The sequence below is a fragment of the Ptychodera flava genome, chromosome 15, assembly GCF_041260155.1.
Source record: "Ptychodera flava strain L36383 chromosome 15, AS_Pfla_20210202, whole genome shotgun sequence".
NCBI classification, from domain to species: domain Eukaryota; kingdom Metazoa; phylum Hemichordata; class Enteropneusta; family Ptychoderidae; genus Ptychodera; species Ptychodera flava.
In genome coordinates, this window is record NC_091942.1 from 32320539 (window position 1) to 32328558 (window position 8020).

General features: G+C 39.2%; 1 protein-coding gene across 1 annotated transcript in view; it reads right to left on the reverse strand.

Annotated features, from left to right (window-relative positions):
* The window catches only part of LOC139151917 (caspase recruitment domain-containing protein 11-like), a 29213-nt gene extending 25006 nt beyond the window's left edge, over nt 1-4207 (reverse strand). Inside the window, exon 1 of the mRNA XM_070724961.1 lies at nt 3345-4207. The gene's annotated coding sequence lies outside the window, so the exon portion shown is untranslated. The remainder of the gene's footprint in view (nt 1-3344) is intronic.
* Between the last annotated feature and the right edge of the window lie 3813 nt (nt 4208-8020).

Below are 8020 nucleotides of genomic sequence, written 5' to 3' on the forward strand. Positions count from 1 at the left end.
CAATAATTTAAGAAATGTGTTTAATATTACACCGTATTTGCTCACCATCTTTAAAATTGTATTCAAAATTTGCGATGTTGTGCTAATATTATGAGTAAGAATCATTGTATGACCGTATCTAATGCAATATTTATATTTGAATGAAAACGTGTGAACTTGTCTATATTGTTTTTTGTAACTGAAATACTCGTTCTGATTTCGATTTGTTACTTTTCCCGGGTCAAAATGAAGTTTTTCGATAGATTTACAGTTTAGTCAGTCAGGGTCATTTCAAAAGTGCCCTAACTACATTGATAGTTTATAAAGCCCAAAATTGACAAAAAAGTAAGAGACATTTTAAAAGTGCCCGGACTCAAAGTCATCAATTAGACACATTTTATGCATTTTGTCTCGTTTTTAATGTCATTTACACAAAAATAGTACATTTTCATAGAAATGGATACGATTTAGGAATATAAAATAATCGACGTATTTTTTGTTTGGTTTTTAAAATGTTCTATCATTTTGTTAAGCTGTAAAAATTTCGATTTCATCAAACTCTCATCCAATTATCCCAATTTAGTTCTAATCGTGTTCCAGTTATTCGGCGAACGCATCGAAAACATCAAAATCTATCGAGAAAAGGCATAAATGTGCATGTCGTACTCTCTTGAAATAATTACTTGGTTAGTCAGTTTGACTTCGTAAACGGTGAAAAAATCAGTATAACAACAAGACTTCTTCCATCTTTGCGTCATTTTTTGTGTGTGTCAGCAGTTTGTATATTCATGTTCCGTTTCGCTCCTAAAAGACTAATAAAGTCAAAATTTAAACATCTCTATTTCTTCACAATTTTGCATAATATTCGGATAAGCATGGTATAGAAATGAATAAAAACGATTGTTTGAATTTCACATAGATGGAAGTATCCATGGTCCGATTTGATGCAGGTCCTATCAACCACGAAAGACGTGGTCGTGGACGTGACATACAGCCGATCAGAGTCCTTCCTGGGGTACAAAACACTGTTTACAACCGGTTAATTTCTGACGTTTAAAGGCTTCCCGAGTTACTGACGAACAAAGAAAGACAAGATAAATTATTAACCTTCGGTTGTTGAGTAAGAAACTACTACATCAGTATTATCTGGCGAGATTTTTCACAGAAGAAAATGTTCTAGGCGTTCCAGCTTGGAATCAAACGTTGTAACGCCATTTAACGGCATGTTACTGATTTACTTTCACTTGTTTTGTAAAATTTCAATTGATATATTTCAAGAGTTTTAAGTATTTTCGCACATTTCTATGCTTGCAGAGCCGAGAGTAGAAAAGACAGTGGTTTATTCAGTCCGCAATGGAGAGGAGTTCAGGGGTCAATCATCTCAATTTTATTTCCGTGAACGCTTTTTCACCTATCTCGAGACACAATGGAATTGAGGATGTACTCTTTCCAATGCCAATGTGTAGGGAAATGGCTTACCTTGATAGATATACGTTAGTCTTGCAAAATATTCTGAGGGATTTTCAATAAGTTGAATATATTCCTTAATTCGGTATTTGAGCAAGAGCTGATATATGTACTTTTTTGCCAATTTCAATACTTTTGTGTTTTGTATCAACCTATGATAACTCAAAGCATACTGACATACCAAGTACTTGTCTTAAAGTGTAACGCAACCTGTATGTGCAACTGGTTATTTACCGTCTCTGAATACCCAATATTCTTATTCAAAGTAACAGAGTACTGCTGCTCGTATCAGTGCGGACACGCTAGATTCCGGTTTACGTCAGCATGGTTTATAACGGTGTGTGACAGAGAGTGAGGAAAACAAATCGTGATGAAAAAGTAAAGCTCTATGTAGGAAATGGGAAACAGACCACTACATGTATCAAACGTGTAGTACTTGTATGCTTGTGCCTGCTTGTGGCACTTTGTCAAATATATTCCGTGGAGGAAATATATCAAGACTCTTTGTACGAGTGTTGAAAAAACACGGCAATTTTGTCTTTTATTTTTATCAAGTCGTTGCTGTTTCCTAGTACACTTTGACTTACGCTTATTTGATTGCGATGAGTTCCCGGATGTGTTAGACCTCTCTGAGGCAGTCCTACAGCCTGTAGCATACCATAATAAAACAGGTTTATTTGAATTTTACAGTTTTATGTATCGTTAGACTCTCAAAACTCTTCCCCTTTTGTGATTTACTGTAACTCGACAGTTTCATGGTTGCCAGCGCAGCGATACGGCCATGATTTTTATTCGAGCTCATATGCCGACGCATGCGCAGAAGGAACTCGAGAGAGTGTTTTGCAACTTTTGACAAATGACAGCGGGCTAGGCCATCTTGTCAGTGTGGAAAGTTTAAATTTCACATAAAAACGATAAATATCAATCAGTGTTCTCAAACTCCGATTAGACATGCACAAGAACCTTCGGCAAAGGTCCGAAATTTATATTTCACATGAGATGTAACATGGTAACTTATGCTAACTGCTCATATATTGTACATCGTCAGGATGTAGACAAACTAAGTTCATACCGGATTGGCTTTAGTTTGGCCAGCTGTTAGCAGAAAAGTAGAGTAGGAACGCACTGTTATATCTTTGTCGTGGGTTGTTGAGCATAATATAGTTATCTTCAAATAATCTAAATGTTTTTTGGGGGTAAGCAAGCGCACTTTTTTCCTCAAAAAATCATCATCACTTTTTTATCACTTTTTCAATCATATACATATTTTGTGCGAAAGAAGCAAAAGCTGAAAATGATTGACGCTCTTTCCAAGTGTGACTTCTCAATGCCAAGATATTACCATTGACCTCTAGTTTGCGTAACGTTTGCCATGTACCGTGAAGTAAGTGCGAATTCCACGAACAAATCAACCTAGGGTATTGGTCAGTCTGTTTGTCCTTGTTTGCGATATGATGACCATCAAGAACAGGTATGAGATTGTGGTGGTTCCTATCGGTTGGTCAGGCAGCCTACCAGGAGATTGGCTTACCAATCCTGATGATATGAACCAAGACCCACGGAGACTATGATTATTCACCCCACAGATACCAGGCCCTTCACCGTTCATAGGTATTCCTTGTTGTGTCATATTTGAGCCAGGCAGGTTGTAATTTGCATATGATGTTCTGTGTCCTGTTCTGATCATATATACAGATTTGCCAATTACACAAGGTCAACACGGTTCACAAATATTCCCTGTTCGGTAGGTGATTGTGTTCTACAACAGTTGAGTTCAGGACTGTCATAATTATGTAAGAAATAAAATACTGATGAGCATTTTTACCCCCCCCCCCCCCCGATCGAACACACTTATTAAAAATGCCGGTACATGTCCGGTACACAGGTCTAGAACTCACCTGTTGAAAGTGTCGGTAGCTACGATGTTTGGCAAAATATCACATCAAGGAAAACACAAGATATAAGTCGCCCGCTGTCCCATACCTTTGAACTATGAAACGCGGAAAAACCACAGATACAATACGTTGAGTAATCCAACACAGCACAACATGCGATACGTCAGCTGTCAAAGGTCGCTCACCCGATGTTCCGATGGTCCCTTCAACGAGGTAGGAGCGCCTTTGGAGTCTTAGCCGAGGTTACAAAGCTGTTTCAACAGTAATACCTCCAAATCGTACAATGGCCGGACAAAACACGATTGTGAGAGCGCTAGGGCTTTTCAAAAGCGGCGGCACGCAACACGAATGGACTTCCGCAAAACAGTTGCTCGCCGCTCAGATTGTACAGAGACTGTGTTCACTCACTGCTGGGCTCCTTACATGCGATGGTCTGCTGGTATTAAATCCTACTACCTCACTGCTGCAAACAACGATCTTGTCATCCACACAATACAATGCTAAGGCTGTTGACAGGTGACCCACTTTACCAACTCGTCCAACAGGGCATTTGGCACCTGTACCACGGTCTCCGAACTGAAAAGTGCGGAAGATGTCTTCAAAAATATAGGTCTATAAATCGGTTTCAAAACACTTTGGCTCGTCACCTAAAGCAAATTTGCATAGGATCGAGAGACTTCTGTAAAAAAAGTACAAGAACTACAGAATGTGTACCAAAATGCAGGAACTTCCTGTTCAAAAACTTGGTCAATGTGAGTAGGAGCGCAAATTATTCCCCATAGGTGCTAGGACTCTAGTAGATAGATGCGACAACTTGACGTTTAAATACTAATATCACGTTTTGCGTACTCTGAACTGGGAACGTAAATTGCTGAAGTTCGTAAGTTAATGTAATACAGCATGTCATTTGGTTAATTTTTAAATTCTCAAAGTGGTGACTGCCGGGAGTTAGGCCTACAGTGACCGGCCCTGGTTACCGGCAACGACAGGAAACAATCATTGGACGAGCAAAATTGATAACATTTTGGAAGATAGAGGAGCTGTATCTGAAGTTGGCGGCCGGACTGATACTTTCACAAAGATTTTAGAAATGGCAGGAATAAAAAAATTACAACTCTTTTAGTTTGAGTTTTTGATGTACAAAAACCTTTGTTTTGTTCAAATACAGTAGGTTGATTTACTCCCAAAATGCTATCAGTGAGAAACGCAACTTGTCATCACAACCAGTATGTGTGCGCGTGTGATTCCTATTGCTATCGCTGTCGACTACTGAATTTCAGTCCGGACTGGAATTTATTCAATTGGTCAATAATAACATGGGATATACTGTAACCAACGTTGTTTCCAAGGCTACGTAAACCTTGTTTTCAAACTTGGTTTTGGGTGAAGAATGAATCAATAAACTTGTCTTCGGTCTGCACTAGGCCTACTGTAGCTCGAGGTTTTGCCTGGGTATTTGGGTCCGACGGCAAAACTAGGTTTTCTGGTTTTGCCATCCAACCCAAACACCTAGGCAAACACTCGAGCTACAGTAGGCCTCTTCAGCTATATCACAAGTTACTTCTTGCATCCCTTTTACCCGTCAAATTGTATGGCCGGAGAGCGCGAAGGGGGGGGGGGGGGGGGCTGGTATGATCACGGTCCCTCTTTTGTGGAGGGACCGTGATTGTGGAGGGTCCAAAAACTTCTTGGGGTTATGATAAATAATACACTTTCATGGTCTGACCACATTGATTACATCTACAGCAAAGCGTCCAAACGCTTGTACTTTCTCACCCTTCTTAAAAGATCTGGGTTGAGCACCAAACACCTGTTAACATACTATACCTCAATTATACGTCCTGTAGTTGAATATGCATGTCCATTATGGCACAATGGTCTTACATTAGACCAGTCAAATGTTCTTGAATCAATATACAAAAGAGAGCACTTAGAATTATATTTCCACAGAAGTCTTATCAAGAATCTGTTCAAACTAGTGTCAACACTCTTCAGCACAGAAGAGACATGTTATGTAAATCTTTCTTTCAGAAAATTTGTACTGATGGTGATAGATTGAACTACTTGATGAACCCTGGTACTAACAGAAGGACTCGCCACTCAAAACAATATGCTACTTTTAGATGCCGCACACAAAGATTTCAAAATAGTTTCATTCCATATGCTCTCAGTAACTATCAGAAATAATTTTTTTTTGTCAGCTCGTAGTTTTGGTGTTACCACTTTCTTCCTCATCACACATATTTGCAAAGTGTTGCAATTTTTAATTAACCATGAGTAAATGACCAACAAGTGATTTTTATGCTTATGGTTCGCTAGTTTTACAATTTTTATAATGCTCACATATTTTAACTTTCTTACTCCAGTTTTATAGTGTAGTTTTTTGTGATTTTATGATTTATTTTATATCATTGTAACAATTCAACCTGTCTGTACTTGTTATGGTATTTTGGTTGCAAAGTCTAATAAATAATTAATATAAGTATTAATATTAATATTATATAGAATTGTAGACCAACGCCTGACCAACGTTCAAGCACGGTCCCTCCACAAAAGCTATACCCAATTTTTGAACGCTGTTACTTTTTTGTATTTTACTCAGAACTCTTTATACTGTAATAGTGGCATACATTAACAGTAGCGGAATGCCAGTTATTTAGAATAACATACACCCATACAATTGATGTCCCGGAATCTATGTCGGATTATACTCGTACAATCAATGTCCGGGTAAAGGTATCAAGTTAATCCCGTGGATTTATCATCATTGCCAGCAGAAGCAACAGGTGGTAGGTACAATATCCGTACGCTGTGCATGAGGAAATCACCCATCATAAAATCATACAACTGAAGTCGTCCAAATCGACCCGTTTTTCCAAGGAATCGGAGATCCATGGATGTACAAAATTTTTACATCCATGATTCAAGTTTCCCCGGGCTAGTCCTGTGAAGCATTGGTAACAAGACACAGCCCTACCGGGCAGCCCTACCACGCATAACTAGAGGTGGTAGGGGACTCCCAGCTTCCTGACTTCAGTGACTTCATTAGATACACTGTGCTGTGCTCGCCGCGTCGTCCGCTGCTCAGAAGCCACACGTGTAATAGATGTGTTCTAGCAAGCGAAAGTTATTTCCATCACCCATTGAAAGTGATAAGCTTACCCCGGTTAGCGAAACAGTGCCAGCGTTGCGTATAACAATATCAGACCACGGCGGTATCGTATCGAAGGCGTTCGTGGGGTGGGTAGTCTGCTCGATCAATCGATCACCTGCTCAGTGCTTTAGCCTCGCTTTAACGAGGACACTACCAAGCCCACTAACACCCTTGGGCTGTATATTTTCGTTTTCGAAACAAAAAGGCGGTGCCAGGGGAGTCAGGGAGTGGGAGGGGGCGACGCAGGTGCTACGATGTTGGATTGATAAGCAAAATAATATCTCAGTACGAAATCAGGGGCCACAAACGATGAAAACACATTCAGAAGATGATCTCTCGCAATCCTTCGTTTGGAGATGTTGCTACTTAAAAGTGTCTAATACTTTTTTATTCTCCCCCGCTCTATTTAATGAGAAACTAATGAACAAGTCATTTGTTTAGGTAAATGTTCAATAAAGAACGGTCCTGGGGCTTTATAGTTTACTAGCAAACGGAAGAAACAAAATTGTAAACGTTGCCAAGACTACTCCGTATGTGAATAATTCCTTTCCCATTTTATTGACAGTAACAATAGAACCCCATCACCAGGTTAAGTAACAGCCTGAACCTGTCAGTAAGTTACTCTGTTGTGACACACTCAGGGTCCGAAAGTCGTGTTTCCTTACAGGGCCGTAAGGCACTATTAGTATAAACAAGTGCAAAAATTCAATGTTTCTGTCACTATTGTATACATGTACTTACAAAAGTACCCGTGCACTAGAATCCTGAATGATGATCAACATTTTATACGCCAAATTCATCAGTTGTAGTGCAATCTGAAATGGGTCTATGGATATAGTTGTGGCATTGCACAGTAATGTGTGGTCAAAAGTAAAGCTCTGACCTCGATGCTTTCACAAACATCTGGAAAAGAAATTTCACTGCCGACCTTGCTCGTGTTTTGCTTTCTGGTTCCATCAAGGGACAATGTGAATTATTCATACATCTTTATTGGATATAAATATAATGGCTAAGGTAGGTAAAGGACACAGAAATACCAGTATAATAAGCTCATCAGACACGTACCTGGGACTTGCTGTTTGGTTAGGTTAAGTCAACTGCAAGACTTATCACGAGCCATGATACAGAAAAAAAAACTTCAAATTTTGACAAGGAAACAAATGTTGAAGGGGAATGTCTAAGTTTGAAGTGTGGTTGCTGAGTAATACACATACCATCTGTCAATAACACTGCACAGGTCATAACTCAGGTCGAAAACAAAAATTGGATCGAAAAACAGAACAGACAAAAAAGACAGATTGGTGAATATAGCAGTCATACTACCTTATACAAAATTTGTCACAGAACACAGATCTCTGGTCCCAGCAACGTACAAGGAATATTACATGCATAAGTTTGTAACCCCTCCCTGAGCAAATAATTTTTTCTTTGAGAAATGTAATTTTCTCATATTCATTGTTCCAACATTCTAACACGTTTTCTACGCATTCAGTGCTACTCAGAACTCTGATTTGTGAAAGGTGGA